Raw genomic sequence first — 14285 nt, forward strand, 5'->3', positions numbered from 1 at the left:
CAGAATTATCACAAGCTACAACCATCTGTGATAAGTATATTTTCTTCCTCTTATTAATCACTTTACTTTAACACAGTTTAGGCGCAGTTTAGGCGCAATGTTAGATTCGGGCACTTACATATGATCCTGCTACAAGCTCCTCTCTGCTTCTCCCACAGCCCAGAATGAAGATAACACTCACAGCAGCACCCAGGTGTGTGACACCCTGCACCCAGTGACCTCCTCAGCAGCACCCAGGTGTGTGACACCCAGCACCCAGTGACCTCCTCAGCAGGGGCTTCTCCTAGAGGGGATCCCCCAGTGCTGGTCTCCTGCTGCACCCCTGTAATTCTGCACAGTATCCCCCTCAGATACACTGGTGATACTGTGCAGAATTACATGGGGGACACTTGTATGTCGTATCTGCAACATTCTGCAAACTTGTGCAAAGTTCTCTTCTCTCTTGCTGTGAGCTCAGGGTTTTGCAGAATATTTTGTAAATAGAAAGTGATGAACTGTAAATAGTCTGCAGCTCCTGTCTGTAATGTATCTAATTGTATCTATTATATGTTCCAGTGTCTGCAGTGTATGTAATGTATCTATTATATGTTCTAGTGTCTGCAGAGTATCTCATGTATCTATTATATGTTCCAGTGTCTGCAGTGTATCTAATGTATCTATTATATGTTCCAGTGTCTGCAGTGTATCTCATGTATCTATTATATGTTCCAGTGTCTGCAGAGTATCTCATGTATCTATTATCTGTTCCAGTGTCTGGCTGAGCTCTGCTGCTAGAAATGAGCTGCTCTGCACAGGGGCTCAGTGCTTTCTTCTCAGATAACGCCACCTTCGGGCTGGAGTGTTTTTGCGCCCGTTTTTGCGCCTAAATGCAAAAGTCGCACGTGATGAATATCATTAGGCGCAGCAAAACATCTGGAATTGAACGATAGATGAGGGAAAGGTGGTTATTTTAGCTGCGCGGCTAATTTGACGTTTAATCGCAAAAATGGCGCAAAAACTGTGCGCCTAAACGAAAAGGCGCAAAAACAACAGAAAAAACAAGTGATAAATGTGGCCCATAGATAGATAGATAGATAGATAGATAGATAGATAGATGATAGATAGATAGATAGATAGATAGATAGATATGAGATAGATAGATAGATAGATATGAGATAGATAGATATGAGATAGATAGATAGATATGAGATAGATAGATAGATAGATAGATAGATATGAGATAGATAGATAGATATGAGATAGATAGATAGATAGATAGATAGATAGATAGATAGATAGATAGATAGATGGATATGAGAGATAGATAGATAGATAGATAGATAGATAGATAGATAGATAGATAGATAGATAGATAGATAGATATGAGATAGATAGATAGATAGATAGATAGAGAGATATATAGATAGATAGATAGATAGATAGATAGATAGATAGATATGAGATAGATAGATAGATAGATAGATAGGAGATAGATAGTTAGAGGATAGAGACAGAATAGCTGTTTTCTCTTTATTTCCGGACCCCCCATTATTACTTCTTTCCTTTCGTTTCTGACCTCCAGCTGCAGGAAACGATCTCCGGGGACTTTATTGAAAACTGATCTTAAACACTTCCAGGAACTTGTTCTTAAGATCCTAAAATGTGTCAAACACCAAGTGAGATGAAGTTGTGGCTCGTCCTCGCCCTGAGACGTTTCCTGTGATGTGTAAATAAAATATTAGGGCCGGGGCCGTCGTCTTCCCTTCGGGGTTTTTCTTCTCATAATTATTTCAGGCTGTAATTTTGGAAATTGCTGATCTCAGCGAGTAAATTGTACATTTCCAAATGCAAGATCTTTTATCTGTCGTCACCTTAGACCTTTCTCTGCTGGACAGAATCAGATGTCCCGATCCTAATGGAGATCACATGTGAGGGCGCAGCTCGGCAGCACATGGAGTGAATTGTTGTGTTAATCTTCGGAGAACAAATGTGCTTTATATATTTTAGGGGGGAAATAAGAGCTGAACGAGGAGCAATTATAGGAGGGATCATAAAATATTGATATTCAGCAATGGCCTCTGTGTGACTTTACCATTACTATGCACGGGGGTGGATGGGGGAGCATCTGTACTTAATGTGGGAGGTCTGTCCTCAGTGACTTCTAATCCAAGGAGAGACACAGCTCATAAGAAGACGGCAGAACAATCCTGTAGATGTAGCTGAGCTGAATGGGTCACTTAAAGGGGATCTGTCATCAAGTACTACATCCTGCAGGACCTACCTCAGTGATCGATGCTGAGCCCCTCTTCAATTTGGTGTTTATTTTTCCTAATTCTGTCCAAACTGTTCCAAAGATATATCCTCGGAAGTTTCCTTGTGTTCTGGGTCATATCAGCCAAGGGGCGGTGACCTTTCATCTGTGTCCAGTCAGAGACACGCCCCCTTGGTAGGCTCGTAGAAGCTCATCCACATGTAAACTTCTGGGGGTCGTATCTTCTGCGCCGGTGGACGGATTAAAAAAAAAATAAACACCAAATCGATCAGGGGCAGAGCGGCCATCACATGAGTTGGGTCATTCCGTACGTAGTGCTTGATGACAGGCCCATTTTAAAGGGTTATTCTTAACTGTTAGTAATGGCTCTCCGGCAATCCAAAGATTGAGTCACATCTTCACCGATCCTGAATATGAAGAGGAAACAGCAATGGGGGAAGGGATGTGTCCTCTTCTCTGTGTCACCTACTCATGTGAGCAGTGGCCACCTATCCAGCGGTCCCCAAACCGTATTAGATGGATGTACATTAGATGGATGTATGGCTACCATGCAGTCTTATCTTAGAAGGTAATGAAGATTCATCAGTAACTTGCATAAAATGTTGCGAGAGTGCAAGTAGAATTAAGGAAGCCCCAGAGTCTGAGCCTAAAAATAGGCTCCCCAGAAGGCAACCGGATAGCCACCTTCTCACATCTCAGTTATAAAACTTTGTCCTTAGACGAATAAAGGAAAGGGAACCTTCCATGTTTTATGACTTTCACTCAGCCCTAGATGACCGGATGATGATGACCTTATCTGCCTTTGCGGTCAGAGCATGCTACATGGCATATTAGTGTATGCACCGTGGCCATTGTGTAGAAAAATTCCAATAATCCAACATGTTGTACTACAAATGTGAGTTATTAAAAATCCCAGGTCATTAGTAATGTTCTTAATATTGCAATGGGCACCCAAATATCTGGAGAGCTTTGTAGAAACCAGATCGTTGGTGGATGCAACTGAACTTCAGCCCGTTGAAGTGTTAGAAAACTCAAGTCTTAAGATCTGATTACGGTACATGTTTTTCATCTTCCTGAATATTGTGTGGTCAGAGGGTCAATGGAATAAGATTTCATTGAAGGACTTTGGACCCAAAAACTTTTTAAGATCCGTCCACTTCATTCTCCTTCTCGTGAGCTAGAAGTGTTGAGGATGTACTTTGTCTTCTGAGGGTGCGAGATCCTCCAGTCCTTATGCTTTGCAAAATTTCCAGTTTTAGAGGGGGAACTCTTCTCATCGAGGCCACATCTTCAGTTGAGGTCTCTCTTTTCTCAAGGATCTTAAGTATTTTCATGGATATTGGATCCTAACTTTAACTCCTGTAACAGATGAGGACAGCTCCTCAGGAGCAAGTGATGTGGTGAGGTGCAACGGACGTCACATGTCACACAATGTACTGGATATACAAGGCCATCGTTAGACTGGTAAATATAGACATTCAAGATCTGGGACCGGATGACATTCTCTTTATGAAGCACAGAACATTTCAACACATGCAACACTTAAAATAGAGCATCTGATTCCTCCATGCCGAGACGTGGAATATTAAGATGATTCATAATTAATTAGCGCACTTCTGTGATGAAGATCTTGTATAAAATTCAACAAACTTCTTTCAAGGAAGGTAAAGCCAGGAGAGAACTTGTGATCAAACATCTACTTGTTGTAGGAAGTTCTCCTCATAGTCACCATGTATCAGGGGCCTGGTATATGCAGGTATTGGGATTCATTTACTTAGGGTCCGAACGCCGCACTTTCGTCAGGTTTCCCGAATATTTACGATTTGTGCCGAATTGCCCTGGGATTTTGGTGCACGCGATCAGATTGTGGCGCATGGGTGCCGGCTTTCACGAGACAAAAATGGGGGGGGTGTGGCCGTTGGACGACCCGGCGGATTCGGAAAAACCGCTTAATTCAAAAAGCGATCTGTGTCGCAAGATCAAGCACTTACATGCACCGGGAAGAAGAAGTTGAATTCCAGCGGACCTCGGCACAGCAGCGACATCTGCTGGATATCAGGCGCACAATCTTAGAGAATCCCGGCAGACCCGAATCGTCACCGGACAATGCGCCGCTGGATCGCGACTGGACGGGGTAAGTAAATGTGCCCCATTGTGTTATACACAAGGGTTATCCCCCCATCCTGAATACAATGTTGTAATCTATAGTTACAGGAAATATTCTTCTTTTGGGGTGATGTCAAGTGTATCTCCTTTCCAAAAGAACAATCACAAGATTGAATGAACATGACATCCCAACCCAAACCTAATCTTTGTAGGGAGCAATGTATTTTCTCATTGTACTGATGCAACGCAGATGTAACCTCGACCACCTGATGCACTGGTCAACATATAAAGGGTTAAACAGCATTCAGACTACGACAACGCGCTGCATGGAGCGATGAGAAGCCGAGCTCTATCCGCCATCAGCAGAGGGAATGCTTCAGACTTGTGTCCACGCAGCTCCTTCTATAAGTTCCTATGGGCTTCTGTCGAGTAACGACGCCATATGTCTTTACATACTGAAACCTTCAGGAAACGCAATAAATATTTGTAAATAAATCTGCCAAATTAACTTCACTTCGTCGTCTCTTCTGTTGAAATTTTCACTTTTCACTCAAATCATAATAGAAGACACAAGGGGATTCTTAGCGGTTGGCGTCTTTCACTGGATCATAGATTATGCTATTAAAGGGGACGCCCAGTCCAAGTACTTACTACCTGATTTTCAGGGTTGGTTAATGTAAGGGATACATGTCTCTATATGACGTGGGATTCTGAACTGAAGCCCCTAATTAAAGGGATCACATAACTATGAAATATCATATTCCTTGTCTACAGTAGATCATTAAAAAAGAATGTAACTTCCTAGATAGTATAACACTACCTGGTGCTTAGCGTATCCAACAATGGGGCACATTTACTTACCCAGTCCGGAGGAGCTCCGACGATCATGAACTGTGCAGCAATTCACTAAGATCGTGTGCCTGATATCCTGAATGTGTCACTTCCCCGCTCAGGTCCGCCGGAGTTCACCATCTTCCTCGGGGTGTATGTAAGTGCATTTCTTGCGGCAAAATTAAAAGTTAAATCCTGTGGTTTGTCAATTACGCCAGATCGTCTGACGGCCCGCCCCCCGATTTGTGTCACATGAAAGCCGGCCCGATTGCGACAAAATCCAAACGTGTGGGACACAATCACCTTCTAAATACCTGTCCCAGCAGCGCGATCCCCGAAAATGTCGGAAAACCCGATGGAAATGCGGCCATGGGACCCTTAGTAAATAAGCCCCAATGTGTGTGTACACCTTCTAAGCTGTGTCCTAGGGGGCAGTGATGCTCCTCACAGTCAGGTCCAGGCCTCAACCTTGATCACTGCTGGACAGCCAACAGAGACAACCTTGTGCCTCGCTTGTCAGGGAAGCAAAAGAGATCCTGCAGAGGAATAAAATGATAGTTGTTGATTATATTCTGCTCATGGAGTAAAAAGAGATGATATTCTCAGCTGCCAGAAGGGGAAGAAGACTGATAATGTCCATAGCAAGCCTCCTGAATGTCCATGGAAGTTTGATGGTCCTTTGTTTACTGCAGGGAAGCTAATACAGACAGATTTTTCATAAAATTTCATATTTGAAAGTAAGGTCAAGACAATGGGGCAGATTTAATTACCCGGTCCATTCGCGATCCAGCGGTGCGTTCTCTGCGCTGGATTCGGGTCCGACCGGGATTTATTAAGGTAGTTCCTCCGACGTCCACCAGGTGGCGCTGCTGCGCTGAAAAGCATCGGAACACGAGCTGGGCTGAGTGAAGGTAAGTGCAAGCTCCGCGACAGATTCTTTTAAAAAAATGCGGCGGTTTTCCCGAATCCGTCGGGTTTTCGTTCGGCCACACCGAGCTGGGCTGAGTGAAGGTAAGTGCAAGCTCCGCGACAGATTTTTTTTTAAAAATGCGGCGGTTTTCCCGAATCCGTCGGGTTTTCGTTCGGCCACGCTCCCCCGATTTCCCTCGCGTGCACGCCAGCGCCGATGCGCCACAATCCGATCGCGTGCGGCAAAATCCCGGGGCAATTCAGGGGAAATTGCCGCAAATATTCGGGTAACACGTCGGGAAAACGCGAATCGGGCCCTTACTAAATGACCCCCAATATTCCCAGCTACCGGGGATAGTGGTGGGGTTCCTTAGTTATTCGAGCAATAGAGAAAAATTTTGGCATAAATATTAATTAATTGTCTTTTGTAGGGACAGACCATCAATAATTGAGTGTGGGGGGCTGTAAGTATATGGTGCTATGTCCCTTCTGTGGCCAAAAGCTGTAACTACAGCCAAGGCTAGGATTTAAGCAGTTGATCAGTGCAGGGAGGGTGTCAGTGTGTAAGATTATTCCAACAATACTGTATGCCGTCAGAAGTTATTCCTACCCAATTCTTTTAGGCGAGAAACACTGTAAATTCTTGTAACACTGACATTTCATGATCCATGGGACATCCCTAAAACTCCTCACATCAGGCAGAAGGAGCTGCGGTTTCTGACCTTTGGACAAGAAGGATGAGAACTTTCCAATGACTCGGGTGGCTCTTATCTTTCCAAGAAATGATGGAAGCAGAATGTTCTCCAAACTGCAAACCCCCTTAAGTGTTATTGAATTATCCCGGCATAAAATGTCATGCGTTATAATAATCCGTATAGATCAGACGACAACGTTGGGACCGAAACATTAATGTCATTTGTTTTCCATCTGCGAGTCAAATAATCAGATCTGCGGTGTGGGGGCGGCGGGAGCCGATGACTTATGGGGGTGCACAGACATATTTCTGTTCTGCTTGGCCTTTTTTGTCATCATTATCTACTCGGTTAAAGTGGCGCGTATTGACATTCTCCACAGCGGCTGAAGACAAATAACATCGCAACCAGGAGCCAATTTACAGGGAATTTAATAAATAGAGAAAAAACTCTGTAGAATCAATAAGAAAATGTTTCAGGTCCAGGAGATTCCGACGTCTTCACGATGTCACTTCTCGGACTGTTGCATCTTCTCGACTTGCTGCATCTTTTCTTATTATTGTCCCTTTCGAGCAGTTTGGAGATCATTAACCACTTTCCTGCAAGATTGTGTCTAAGGAGTTAACTGCAGCCTGTTCTCCACTACCCCAGGTCCTACTACCCCTCAGCTCCTGCCTATGGGACAAAGTACCCGGACTGACAGGTAGAATATGCACCATAGGGTAATGCAGTCACTGAATATATATACAGGGTGAGCCAAACATCCCCGGACACCCTTCTATAGGGGAAACTCTGTATACCCCATCACATAATGAGGGAGGGGCCTATCTTTTAGGCTATGTCTGGAACCGCCATATTGAATAAAGAGCAAGTTTTTCCAATGGGAAGGTGTCATGTAGAAGATCAAAGACCAGAACTATCTCAGAAATTGATTGCCACAATCTGATCTGTGATATCTCTTGTGGTTCAAAGGTTATTGACACAGAAAGATGCAGCAGCGACAACAACAACCAGGAACGTTCCCTGTGATGCACAGCTATGTGATGTGTGGTGAATGATGCAGAGCACAGAGCTGAAGGTGCTGGATCTTATCATTGTGAAGCCGCATTATAATCTATGGAGAATGTCTTCTGGTATGAGGCCTCGGCTATGGGTATTTGGAGGCACAACTTTGGACGGATGTCCACCTATCTCCTCAAGGACTGGTGGCACAATCTGCAGATCCTCTCCTGAGGGGCACCTTCACCTGTTGAGGGACATCATCTTTTTCCCTTCTATTCAGTGGCACAGTATTGAAAGAACAAGAACTTACCCCTTCTATGTCCATTGCCAAAGTCAACAGCACCAGGTCTTGTCCAATGGGGACCTGGAACTCTGATGGCACCAGTTTGCCCTGAAAATGTGTGTCTACTGCCAGAAAGATGTCCACCTACGCCTCCTCTGAGTCCCTGGGATCCTGGAATTCTAATGATGGCCCCAGCTTTTCCCTTGTCTTTACTGGGACAATGTAGGAAGGACCTCTCCATGGTCTCCAGCCACTGTCCTGGGATGGAAGCCTAAAGGAGACAAAATAGGAAATAACGAAATGTTGGATAGTGCAATGTGATTGTTGTGTAACTTTTTTCTCTCCTAAATTTTTCAGTTGCAAATTCGCGTAATTAATAATCAATTTCCAATGTGTTTTGCAGAAGTTTTTCAGTGATGTTATTGCATTTTTGTTTGATTTTTATTCTTGAAATGTTTTCATTCATTTTAGCTAATTGAAAGGCCTCGTTAGATCTTGTAACAATTGATTTGGATAACCTTTACCAGAATGTCTCTGGTTTGGTAATTTGGCCTGACCTTTGAAATTTGCTAATTGAGAGCAATTCTTTTTAAATTCTCTGCACTGAATGAAGAGGATATTACCGTCAGTGTTTATAAATTACAAAATTACACTCCACTTTATTGTTACTTAGACGCCTGTTCCTGGTTTTCTTGACAGGTTTGTTTGAGCTTTATGGAGCGTTGTTTGACCCCTTTAATGTATATGTGGTGATGTGAGGAATTGCGACTACTCCAGCCTCTACACTGGTTGGTCAAGAAGGGGGCGGGGCCAGATCATGCAGTGGGCCGGCACCTGAAGGGCGCAATTCTATGCCAGGTCAGACCAGCGCAATGCTGGAGGCTCCTGGGTGCATGTCAGGGTGTAGGAGCACCAGTTAGCACTAGCGTATGTTAGATGTGCCCCATGGACTCAAAGCCACAGTGAAATATTTCATGATTTGAAAGAATCCTCGTGGGGTTTATCTACTTACGGTCCGTGGCCGCACTTTCGTCAGATTTTCTGACGCTTTTGTGATTTGCTCCACTGTGACATATTTAACTGGGGATTGTGTTGCACGCGATCGGATTTTGGCGCTCATGTGACACAAATCATGGGGTGGGCCATCGGATGATCCGATGATCCGAAGTATTCGGACTGAGTGCGGGATTTAACTTTCAAATTCTGTGGCAAGATCAAGCACTTACATGCACCAGGAAGAAGAAGGTGAACACCGGGGGACCTGAGCGGGGAAGCGACACATGCAGGATATTGGGTGCACAATCTTAGTGAATCGCGGTAGAGTGCATTCCGGTCAGACAATGCACTTTCGGGGAACGCGTCAGGGTAGGTAAGTAAATGTGCCCCAATGTGTCTATTGAAAAAATGATGATTTTGTTTTTGTGTTTCTGTTTTTTCCTCAACGTCTCCCTAAAGCTATAACTTTTTCATTTTGTGGATCCATATGAGGTTTGGCTGCGCTGCTTGCTGCCATTTTGGGGAGGGTTGTCCCATGTTAGTGCCGGTGTACATGCATTTCATTGACTTAGATGCTGCTGGCAGCTTTGCCGAAGAGTTTAAAGAGTTAACACTTCTGGTGCCTTCACTGATCCCAGACATTGGGGCTCATTTACTAAGGGTCCGCGGAGCGCATTTTCTGTTACAGAATTAAACGCAGTGAAAAACTGTTATTATTTTTTGATAGATCGGGCATTTTCAGACAAGACGATACCTGATGTGTTTATGATTTTTACTGTTTATTTATATTTATATCAGTTCTAGGGAAAAGGGGATGATTTGAATTTATATGTTTTTTTAATGTATATATATTTTTTTATTTTTTTTACATTTTTTTTTACTATTTTTTTAAACCCCCCTAGGGTACTTTAACCCTAGGTTGCCTTGATTGATCCTACCATATACTGCCACACTACGGTATGGCAGTATGTGGAGAGGACCAGAGGCTGTCATGGCAACCGATCGCTTCTCCCTGATGTCGTCACGGGGAGACATTTAGCTTGGATTTGCTATTGCCGGAGGCGCCAGAAACGAAAGGTTTGCATCAACTTCATCTGGTCCGGTCCTGCAGAAAGTATTAACTCTGCCAGTGCCATTTATATCCTCTCCTTATCTTCTCACTGTAAAGGAATAAAGTGCCTCAGTAATGGGAGATTGCTAGTACCGAATGTAAATATGGCATAAGATAAGTGCGGCAGGTGACCCTCCACCCATGCACCTACCTTCCAGCTGCTTCTGTACTGTAAGTTACCCTTCTCTCATTGAATCACACATTGATAGGGATCCCTTTCTCCCTGGATGGGGCACCGGCTGGAGGTGGCGGCTGAGACGTCGCTTCCACTTAATTAAGCAAAGTGGGAATCCTCCAGCGTGATACAAGTTAGAAGTTTGTTCGGTGATGGATCCATGCGGGATGTCTGTAAGGATCCTACTTACTGCTCCGCACACCGAGGAATTATATTGCTTTGTTATAGGAAAATCCCCATCACCGGCATCATGCTATCGCTCTCGAATTACAGCGCATTCAACAGAGGTTTTTACATTTTTTTTAAATTCAATTCTCCTTCGGTGATATTTCTAAGCGCCCCGTTGATTGAGCATGTGGGGCTGTTCACGGGATGTTTACACTGTAATCCGGGCGGCCCTGGAGATTCGCTCTCCGCTCTTATCCGTCAGCATTTTCTCTCTATACTTCGGGGACTTTCGTGCAGTTTCAGTTGAAACCATCTGTTTTGCTCATTACGCCAATCAAAAAGTCACATCTGATAGCACAGAGACCGTTACACAATGTTTTTAGGTCACTCGATTCTTGAAAACAACAAAAAAAAAAAAATTTAAAATGAGAAAACTTTGCGCCTTTGTCTTTTGCAGACGTTTCCTTCTCATGAATAATTATCCATCAGTCATTGAGAAGCTTTTAAGTTTCCCTTTAATTAGTTGGTGTAATAAAGACTAACTTTGCTTTAGGGGTGCATGGGTATTATTGGTAGACCAATTAAAGGCGCGATGATGAGTCTATTAAAGGGGAACTAATGAGGTTCCATTTCATGGTGGTTTAGCAATCACCGGCTGAAAACCTTGTAGACTGTTCCTTTAACTAGAAACCAACGAGATGAAGTCTCTGTCTTGGCCCGATGTGAAATTTTTGCCATTTTTCCTTTATTTTTTCCTTGATGAGGTTCATGTGTGTAAATTGATTTCATTTACATAAGGTCTGAGATCATTAACAGCTTGTTAAGTGCGTTTTCACGTAAAGCTGCGCGGCGCTGCCATTAAGAAGTAACCACGGGGTATAGTTTGGAGATAACTGGTTTTGGTGACGCTCCAGCTCAGCTAATAAATGAACAATGCGCTTAATCTGCTGCTCTCGACACTTTTCAAGTCTTCTCCTTTATAAAAAAAAATCTCACAAGTAAAATTCGGAGAGACAGATCAGGAGGCGGGTGTTAAATATTTATCGGCAGGAAAGCTTTTTAGGATGCAGGGTGCTCGGCCGAGGAAGACGCTACCTCTATCACTCCATCGCTTTATTTTCCGCTTGTTTTGACAAATATGACTCCGGATAATTATTTTCTTGAAGAATTTGCAAAAAAGTTGGAAGAAAGTTATGAGACGTTAAGATTTGCTTTAGAGGGAGGTGAAACTTTTTTGATGTGTGGCTTCTTAATGCGTACAAGTCTGTGTATCGGTCTTTACATGAGTCACTGGTCACTAAGGGGCTTGTAGTCTTCATTTCCCGACTGCTGTCACCTCTACAATCTCTCTATAGTTTTCTCTTTCCTCCTGGGAGGCAACGTCCTGCTTCCTTCTCATCATAAAGTGTAATGTAATCTGACACCTCGGTAAGATTCCGTCTTGTTGCTAGAAAGACAGAATTCAGCAGAAATTTCACAGTAAAAAGGAGATTAGGAGGTAAGGAGGGGGTGATACGTGAAGGGTGGGACAGGGACAACTTAATAATCTTAAATGGGAACCCCATTATTTTATTGCGTATTCGGATTCCCCATAGAAATTTACATTTATTTGACCTTGGTCTTTTTCAATTTTGGTATTAGATTGCACCGTAATCGCCAGAAATAAATAAGGACTCACATTACACCAGCCCCCGATGTGTGAGAGGCGGGACTCACATTACACCAGCCCCCGATGTGTGAGAGGTGGGGACTCCCATTACACCAGCCCCTGATGTGTGAGAGGCGGGGATCCATATTACACCAGCCCCAGATGTGTGAGAGGCAGGAATCACATTACACCAGCCCCCGATGTGTGAGAGGCGGGGACTCACATTACACCAGCCCCCGATGTGTGAGAGGCGGGGACTCACATTACACCAGCCCCCGATGTGTGAGAGGCTGGGCTCACATTACACCAGCCCCCAATATGTGAGAGGCGGGGACTCACATTACACCAACCCCCGATGTGTGAGAGGCGGGGACTCACATTACACCAACCCCCGATGTGTGAGAGGCGGGGACTCACATTACACCAGCCCCCGATGTGTGAGAGGTTGGGCTCACATTACACCAGCCCCCAATATGTGAGAGGCGGGGACTCACATTACACCAACCCCCGATGTGTGAGAGGCGGGGACTCACATTACACCAACCCCCGATGTGTGAGAGGCGGGGACTCACATTACACCAACCCCCGATGTGTGAGAGGCGGTGACTCACATTACACCAACCCCCGATGTGTGAGAGGCGGGGACTCACATTACACCAACCCCCGATGTGTGAGAGGCGGGGACTCACATTACACCAGCCCCCGATGTGTGAGAGGCGGGGACTCACATTACACGAGCCCCCGATGTGTGAGAGGATGAGACTCACATTACACCAGTACCCGATGTGTGAGAGGATGAGACTCACATTACACCAGCCCCCGATGTGTGAGAGGCGGGGACTCACATTACACCAGCCCCCTATGCGTGAGAGGCAGAGAATATCACAATTTTGCACCTTAAAAGTCACAATACCACTGCTCTGAGCAGCTGCACTTGAAAAAAACTCCCTTTTATTACTGAAAACAAAGGTCTTCACTTCCTAAATGAAAAATTAACTGAATGCAACCAGAAAAATAATTCAGCACAGAATAAAATGTAACATTTCTCAACAACTTCATAATTTTCTATAGGATCATCTCTCTGAGTGGGATTATTGTATATCTTAATGTGAAAAATCTGAAAATGTTATCAGACTCCATTTCCTGTACATTATAATTAGAGATGAGCGAGCACTAAAATGCTCGGGTACTCGTTATTCGAGACGAACTTTTCCCGATGCTCGAGTGCTCGTCTCGAATAACGAGCCCCATTGAAGTCAATGGGAGACTCGAGCATTTTTCAAGGGGACCAAGGCTCTGCACAGGGAAGCTTGGCCAAACACCTGGGAACCTCAGAAAAGGATGGAAACACCACGGAAATGGACAGGAAACAGCAGGGGCAGCATGCATGGATGCCTCTGAGGCTGCTTAATCGCACCATTATGCCAAAATTATGGGCAACAGCATGGCCATGACAGAGTGACAGAATGAAGCTAGATAGCATCTAAAACATCCAATAATTGACCCTGACACTATAGGGGACTTCATGCAGAGGCAGCGGCAGCAGCGGCAGGCTAGAGAGTGGCATGGCGACATACCCTAAATGGACTCAGGCTTCAAACCAATGGGTGGCAGAGAGGAACCAAAGGAGGTGAGCAAGAAGCGCTCAAATAATATCGGTACATGATAAAAGTTTGCCAGTATATTTTGTGGATTACACAGCAGGGTGGCGACAAAGTTAACATGGAAGCCATGAAAACAACCCAAAATTCTGCCTGACACAGCTCGTTTGATAAGGGGACCATGTATGGAGGCAGTGAACTAGTAGTAGATTAAAGGTGCTGCAGTTAAAACTATGTTAGTTGGATCTTGGCATGGAGCTGGCGCTCCGCTGCCAGGCGAGCTTTCGCCAATCCAAGCCCCTGTCTCTAGGCTACTCCCCAAACAGCACTTCTAAGAACCTTTTGTATAAGATCAAGTGTAATAGCGTTCTTATAAGTTTAGGATATGGCGGGTGAGAGGAATGGAAACAGATGCGCAAGAAGCGCTGAAATAATATTGGTAAATGATAAAAGTTTGCCAGTATATTTTGGGGATTACACAGCAGGGTGGCGAGAAAGTTAACAAGTTTGAT

The sequence above is a fragment of the Engystomops pustulosus genome, chromosome 9 (genome assembly GCF_040894005.1).
Source record: "Engystomops pustulosus chromosome 9, aEngPut4.maternal, whole genome shotgun sequence".
NCBI classification, from domain to species: Eukaryota; Metazoa; Chordata; class Amphibia; order Anura; family Leptodactylidae; genus Engystomops; species Engystomops pustulosus.